This window comes from Cervus canadensis, chromosome 16 (genome assembly GCF_019320065.1).
Source record: "Cervus canadensis isolate Bull #8, Minnesota chromosome 16, ASM1932006v1, whole genome shotgun sequence".
Classification (NCBI taxonomy): domain Eukaryota; kingdom Metazoa; phylum Chordata; class Mammalia; order Artiodactyla; family Cervidae; genus Cervus; species Cervus canadensis.
Genome location: NC_057401.1, coordinates 47,607,382 through 47,615,293, shown reverse-complemented (window position 1 = coordinate 47,615,293; position 7,912 = coordinate 47,607,382). Strand labels below are relative to the sequence as shown.

The window sequence follows — 7,912 nt, the reverse complement described above, 5'->3', positions numbered from 1 at the left end:
TGCTAGTTCATAATTTCTCTTCCTTAAAATAACACAGCACACATATGAAAGCTTAAAAATATATATATTACAGTTTTCAGATTTGTCTTATACTTTCAGTTTTCAATGACTTATATATGCTTTAATCCTGAAGAAAGTGTGTAAAGCAAATTATCTACCTTGGGATCTAAAAGTTTCTACTTTTTCAGCATTAGTACTTTGATGTTTATCAAAGCCTTCTAGATGAGAAATACTGAGCAAAAAGCACAGAAATGGCTGTCTCCAAATCATTTATGTTTAAATATGTTTTAGACCTATGGGAAACTATTTTCACTATAAACACACACATTTCACAAGGGACATTTTCAACGTATGTCAAAGAGTTAAAAATTTAGGTTATATGCACCTAGTTACATAAAATAAAAGAAAATGTTAATTACTGTTTTATTCTGAGTCACTCATTTGTTCAGGGAAATTCATTATAACATTAAAAAATAATTATCAGAACTTAAGTCAATAATTAACCCTATTATTGAAGAAAATAATAATAACCCTATTATTATTTTTTTCATCTTTGTATCCATAGTGCCTCACTCAGAATTCAGATCTTAGTATATAATATATATTTAATACAGTTTACATGTTTGCATTTATATACTCAAAATCTATCTTCTCTATAGCAAAGGAAAAATTTTTCATAGCCAAATTATAATGCTGGCTTTTGGTTTTTAAAATGCATGATCTATGGATAAATATGCATTTATATTTTTTGTAAAACTGGTTTCCCACATACCTTTGGTAGAAATACTTCCTTTCAGAGCTTATAAATAGTAATTTTAACAATAATAGGAACGGCCCACTGTCAGCTTAAACACAATCACTGCTGACAAAATAAGTGCTTTAGGGGCAAAGCAAGCACTGTGTAACCTTATTCATTCCTATAAATGTGACATGCTGATGAAAAGAGTGAATATTTGGATGAACAGTGCATGATCACTATCAGTCAGCTGATTATTCCAAATACTCAAGTTGTTACATTTTCAAATATATTCCAAAACCTCTATAAATATAAAGTGTGCATTCCAATTTTATATGATGTTATGCAAAGTGCTGTACTCAAGAAAAAATGAAGCTTGATTTTTCTAAGCAAAGCTTAGTGGCTCAAAACTGTGGTAAGAAACTTGGTCATGTTCAATCTCATTAATCATTCCAAAGATTAAATATTTTTGCATGACCCAGAATTGATACAAATCTTCTGGTTCAGCAACAGGAATTGAAACTGAGAAGTGCTCAGGGCACAGGGTAAGTGTGCCTTTTGCCAATGAGACTTTTGCCAATGTCTTTCTTTCTTCCTCCTTCTGGTCTGTTTCTTCACTTTGGCTGTGCAGTTACTAAGCTGACATTCCTCAAATCTCCTTCCAACAATGAACTCTTCATTTCTCATTTCTTCCCTTCTACTGACCTATTTTCTTCCATTTTAGCTTCAGCCTACAATTGAAAAGCTTTGTTAGCTGTTATTCTCAGCAGCAATGGGCAGCTTTCCTCTGGAGATAAGTGAGTGCAACTGTCCCCTAATAGACTCCACTCTGTAGCCCAGAGTAATTGAACCCATTAATTTTCCCTGCTTCTTGGGCCAGAAGGCGGCACTTCCAAGGGAAGAATGGTGAGATTCAAGCTTCCAGGAATACTTTAAATGGCAGGCAAGGAAGTTAGGGAAATGGCGAAGATAATGTTTTGGAGAGAGTATGTTCAGAAAGAAATGGGTGCCTCTGAATCCTGAGATTCCTGTCTATGATCTAGCTTACCTACTACGGGCAGTCCACACTTTGAAATTTGATGATATTTTCTATGAAATATACAATTTGGGGATTTTTTTTTGTTTCTTTTTTTTTTTAATTTATTTATTTTAATTGGAGGCTAATTATAATATTGTAGTGGTTTTTGCAATACTTTGACATGAATCAGTCATGGGTGTACATGTGTTCCTTATCTGTTCTTAATTGGAAAATGTATGTGGAAATTATGGACTGGATTTGGTTGAGAAGCATGTGTAGATCATGTGTTAGAGGGTACACTTTAAGTATTTACAATGAAACTAAAAAACCGGGGTCAGTCATGGAATGTGAATTCATATAAATACTAACTGGAATTTAGTACACATAAGTACCTTCCCCCAATAAAGCCACTTTCATTAAAAAGTACTATATTTGGATCTTTTCATTTGTTAAGTATAATATAAAAATCAAACTGAAGTAGATTTAGATTCCATTGCATCATGCCTTAAAAAGCAATGAAAAACAAGGCCCTATACTGCAGGACAGACAACTATATTTAATATCTTATAATAAATCATAATGGAAAAAATATTAAAAAAATAATATATATAACTGATTCACTTTTCTGTGTAGCAAAAGCTAATACATCACTGTAATACAACTATAATTCAATAATTTTTTTAAGTAATAAAAATTATTTGGATACTTTATGATGCAATGCAAAAATTAAATTTTGAGAACTTTGATGCCATATAGAAATAACTAAATCTTACTTTGGGGACCAAGGTTCAAAACCAAACCTACATTTTAGACATTTTAAGCATTAAATCATATTCAAAAATATTCATCTGACACTTTAAAGGTTATATTATGAGCAATGTTCATAAAATACCATGGAAAAGTTCACCTCTGTTTATAAATATATGAAAGACACTCTGCTGGTGAATTTTATCCTTAAGTAAAGGCAAAACTGTGAATAACTAGAAATTAAGAGAAACAAGATCAGCTTAGTTCCTCAGACCTTTGCTGAGTTTCATGACTCATCCTGGCTCTATTAACCCATGTAGAAAACTGGGTTAGTACAGGTCTCGTTAAAATCAGATGATTCACTGAAAATAGGTTTTCTCAGAGAGAGGAGGTTAAAACCATAATATTAATAAAAGTGTTCTACAGTTACAGATTTGCCAACTCACAACTCTAGAGAATAAAGGCAGATGATTTTCTGTTACAGAAATTACCTGGGGGAATACAAAGCACAATATAAAAATTATATATATATAGTTGTTGCTATAGTTAACATTACTTATTTAATATTAGAAATGTATACAAATATGCCCAATTTTCTAAAATAGCAAAAGAAAAGAAAGCAGCAGACATTATGATGAGTCTTGGTCCAATAAGATATTTATCAAACAACGTAAATGACTGAAATAATGTGAAGTAAAAGATTTGTATAGAAAAGTAGTTTGACAAGTTGGGTTTTAAAGACTCTTCTCAACAAGCTAAACATGTGCCCACAATGACAGCAACTTCATTTTATTTAACAACATTATTCCCCTTGCTTTTCTATCAGAATAGAGCAAGTTCTCTATTGATATATTACAGAAAAGGTTTTTTTGTTTTTTTTGTTTTGTTTTGTTTTGTTTTGTTTTTACAGAAAAGGTTTTTAAAGTCACAAATATATATGCCATCCAATGCAAGATTTTCTCCTGTTTTGTGTGTACTTGGGGTGATTCACTCAATTATTTTTTCTCTGTATTGATATGATTTAAATATTTATACCTTTTTTTTTCTTACCTATGTTCAGTATATCTAATGGTATTTAGTTTCACTACCATTTATTCACAAGTGACACTATAAGTTTTCTTAAAATTTCTCATTTAAAGACCACTATATTTTTCTTTGGATTTCCTAATGGTAAAGAATCCACCTGTTCATGCAGGAGATGCAAGTTCAATCCTTGGGTCGGGGAGATGTCCTGAGGGAGGAAATGGCAACCCACTCCACTATTCTTGCCTGGAAAGTTCTATGGAAAGAGGAGCCTAGTGGGCTCCAATCCATGGGGTCGCAAAGAGTCAGACATGACTGAGGATAGACACACACATATTTTTTTTAAATTCATATTCCAGTACAAGCAATGTTGTATTACTAGTAAATATATGGCTATAATTCAATTATAGATTACCTGCTTTGTCTGTAGTGTTTTTCTTGATACAGCAAGGCTCTGTCTTGACTCCAACATTTGTGTTTACAACTCTTACTGTATGTTCAGTTCAGTTAAGTTCAGTCACTTAGTTGTGTCCAACTCTTTGCAACCCCATGAACCGCAGCATGGACAGCCTCCCCGTCCATCACCAACTCCTGGAGTCCACCCAAACTCACGTCCGTGGAGTCAGTGATGCCACCCAACCATCTCATCCTCTGTCGTCCCCTTCTTCTCCTGCCTTCAATCTTTCCCAGCATCAGGGTCTTCTCAAATGAGTCAGTTCTTCGCATCAGGTGGCCAAAGTATTGGGGTTTCAGCTGCAATATCAGTCCTTCCAATGAACACCCAGGACTGATCTCCTTTAGGATGGACTGGTTGGATCTTCTTGCAGTCCAAGGGACTCTCAAGAGTCTTCTCCAATACCACAGTTTAAGAGCATCAATTCTTCAGTGCTCAGCTTTCTTTATAGTTCAACTCTTACATTCATACATGACCACTGGAAAAACCATAGCCTTGACTACACGGACCTTTACTGGCAAAGTGATATCCATGGTTTTTAATATGCTGTCTAGGTTGGTCATAACTTTCCTTCCAAGGAGTAAGTGTCTGCTAATTTCATGGCTGCAATCACCACCTGCAGTGATTTTGGAGCCCAGAAAAATAAAGTCAGCCACTGTTTCCACTGTTTCCCCACCTATTTGCCAAGAAGTGATGGGACCGGATGCCATGATCTTAGTTTTCTGGATATTGAGTTTTAAGCCTATTTTTTTACTCTCCTCTTTCACTTTCATCAAGAGGCTCTTTAGTTCTTCTTCACTTTCTGCCATAAGGGTGGTGTCATCTGCATGTCTTAGGTTATTGATATTTCTCCCAGCAATCTTGATTCCAGCTTGTGCTTCCTCCAGCCCAGCGTTTCTCATGATGTAGTCTGCATATATGTTAAATATTACCAGCTTCTAGTTTGTATTCATTTATACCCTCTATTTTCTTGGTCCCCAAAATCACTGCATATGGGGAATGCAGCCTTGAAATTAAAAGATTCTTGCTTTGTAAGAAAATCTATGACAGGCCTAGACAGCATATTAAAAAGCAGAGGCATCACTTTGCTGACAAAGGTCAGTATAGTCAAAGCTATGGCTTTTCCAACAGTCATGCACAGAAGTGAGTTGGACCATAAAGAAATCTGAGTGCCCAAGGTTTGATGCTTTCAAACTGTAGTGCTGGGGAAGATTCTTGAGAGTTCCTTGGACTACAAGGAGATCGAATCTGTCCATCCTAAAGGAAATCAACCCTGAAAATTTTTTGGAAGGACTGATGTTGAAGCTGAAGCTCCAATACTTTGGCCACCTGATGTGAAGAGCTGACTCACTGGAAAAGACCCTGATGCCAGGAAAGATTGAGAGCAGGAAGAGAAGAAGGTGACAGAGGATGAGATGTTTGTAAGTTTGAACAAACTCTGGGAGATGCTGAAGCACAGGGAAGCCTGGCGTGCTGCAGTCCATAGGGTTGCAAAGAGTCAGGCACGACTGAGTGACTGAACCACAACACACCCTCTCCTTCCCCGTAACATTATCCACGTCATATACTTCCTACCCTAGACAAAGACCCAAGGTACGCTCTGCCCAGCTTCTCTTCTCTCTTGCAAACCAACCCACTCTAATTAAATAGGATACCACCAAGTGCTGCTATTTTTTCCTTCTTCAATATCCCTCAGATTTCTACTAAACTTTTCTATAATAAAGATTACTATCACATCTTAACCTGGATGAAAAAATTCATCATCTACCATCCCATCCTACTTCACTCCAATCTGTTCTCTTTATTGAACCCAGCATAACTCAACTGTTCTTTTTTTTTTTTTTCCTGCTGTATTAAAAAGCAGGCTTTCAGTCCCAGAGACATTGGCAGGCAACAATACCTAATTTAAAATGCTGTATATTGCTTCAGTATATACAAGGAAGATGATGCCTTCTACATGATATGTTATATTAAAGTTTATACTCAAAATTTGAGCACATTCTTGATTTTTCAGCTAGAGCAGTGCTACTGAAATTTCATTACATGAAATTTGTTCTTTTCTACTACTTCTAGTGTTGTCTGCCAAATATTTTTCTGACATTTGGATTAACAGAATTCTGAGAAAATAGTTCTTAACAGATTGTTACTTATTATCTCTTAATGTCTATTTCTTCTGACCAGAGTATAAAGGTTGGTGATAACGGGACTTTAAATTTTGAAGAGTTTTAAGACTACATAAGACAGTCTTTAATAGCTTTGAAGAAGCTTTGAGAGTAATGATAGTCTTAATAAATCACAATTGCTTGACAAGTATCATCCAAGAGGAAAAATAAGCAATAATATTAGAATAAAATTTTATTATCATTGCCAAATTAATTTCCTTTATCACAGTCTTTACTTTCTAAGGATGTTGATAATTTATTCAATATAAACTACTCTGCTTTCCTTTTTTTTTTTTTTTGTCTTTCAAACTTTTATTTAAGGGCACTGATCCATGATGGATTTTAGATCTTGTTGAATGCAGCCACATCCATAGACTGTACATACTCATCGAAAGCAGTGATCTGCTCCGCCAACATGTCTGTCCCAACTTTGTCGTCTTCAACTACACACAGTATTTGAAGTTTTTTAAAGCCATACCCAACTGGAGCTAGTTTAGAAGAGCCCCAGACCCAGCCGTCTGCTTGAATGCTTCTGACGCACTCCTCTAGTTTTGCCACATCGGTCTCATCATCCCAAGGTTTCACGTCTAATAAGATGGAAGACTTGGTGACACGCACTGGTTCTTGTGTCTGTCACACACATGCCCACTTTCTGTTGTGCTGAGAAAGAGGTGTTGAGCTGTGTGACAGTTTCTTTCCCACAGTGGAATGCCACAGCTGCTACCTTTAAGAACAGCTGCAGACCGGTAGCTGTGGATACTCTGCTTTCTTAATGCAGATTTTGAGAAACTTTTTTTGTAAAATTTCAGTTAATAAGTGTTTTTGGCTTTGCTGGCGATGAAGTTTCTATTGCAACTACTCAATGCTGGTTGTGTTGCAGTAACAGCCATTGACATAAACAAATATATGTGTGGTATGTTCTACTAAAACTATTTATTTTATAGAAAACAAACATGATTATCAAAGAGGAAAAGGGGAAGGGGTAAATTAGGAGTTTGGGATTAAGAGACACACTACTATATATAAAATAAATAACAAGGGCCTGCTGTATAGAACAGGGAACTGTATCTTATATATCTGTATATCCTATAATAACCTATAATGGAAAATAATCTGAAAAAGAAAAAATATATATATACACATATATATTATATATAAGGATATGGATAACTGAATCACTTTTCTGTACACCTGAAATGTTGTAAACCAACTGTAGTTCATTAAAAAGAATCAAACATTTACAAAAGCAGTCAGCAGTCCAATCTAGCCCACAAGCTTCAGTGTGCAGATAGATACCTGCTCAAAAGGAAAGTGTGTTTGACCACAGGGTCTGTTCTAACAGAGTATTGGGTAGATACAAGCCCAATGCCCATTGTCACAGAGCACCAAGTTAGCAGGACAGGTATGAATGAATATCCATGACTGTAATCGCTTCAAGATTGTAACACATTCCCTAATCAAGTTATAAGTAATACCATGTAGAAGTTAAGAAGAATGAATTAAGAAAAAACTTCACATATGAAACATTGGTTGGTCCTTAAAGAATCAACATGATTCAGGGCCATTTCATTTGAGACTTTATATAACAAGAAATAATTTCATATTCAAATATGCAAATGTATATACACACCACAGAGGAAAGAGTTAACAGAGCAGCCATGAAGTCACTATCTTCAACACAGCCCGTTTGTGGAGTTGGCCCATGGCTGGCAGCTGGGAACCCGGCTGTTTTTTAAACCCAACCTGGTTGGCTAAACACCTGCTTTCCTTTG

The 7,912-nt window shown here is 35.5% G+C and overlaps 1 non-coding gene across 1 annotated transcript; it reads right to left on the bottom strand.

Annotated features, from left to right (window-relative positions):
- Positions 1 to 6,764: 6,764 nt before the first annotated feature.
- On the bottom strand, positions 6,765 to 6,898 carry LOC122454657. The gene has a single exon (XR_006273473.1). It is a non-coding gene; the product is annotated as a small nucleolar RNA SNORA41 (small nucleolar RNA).
- Positions 6,899 to 7,912: the final 1,014 nt, after the last annotated feature.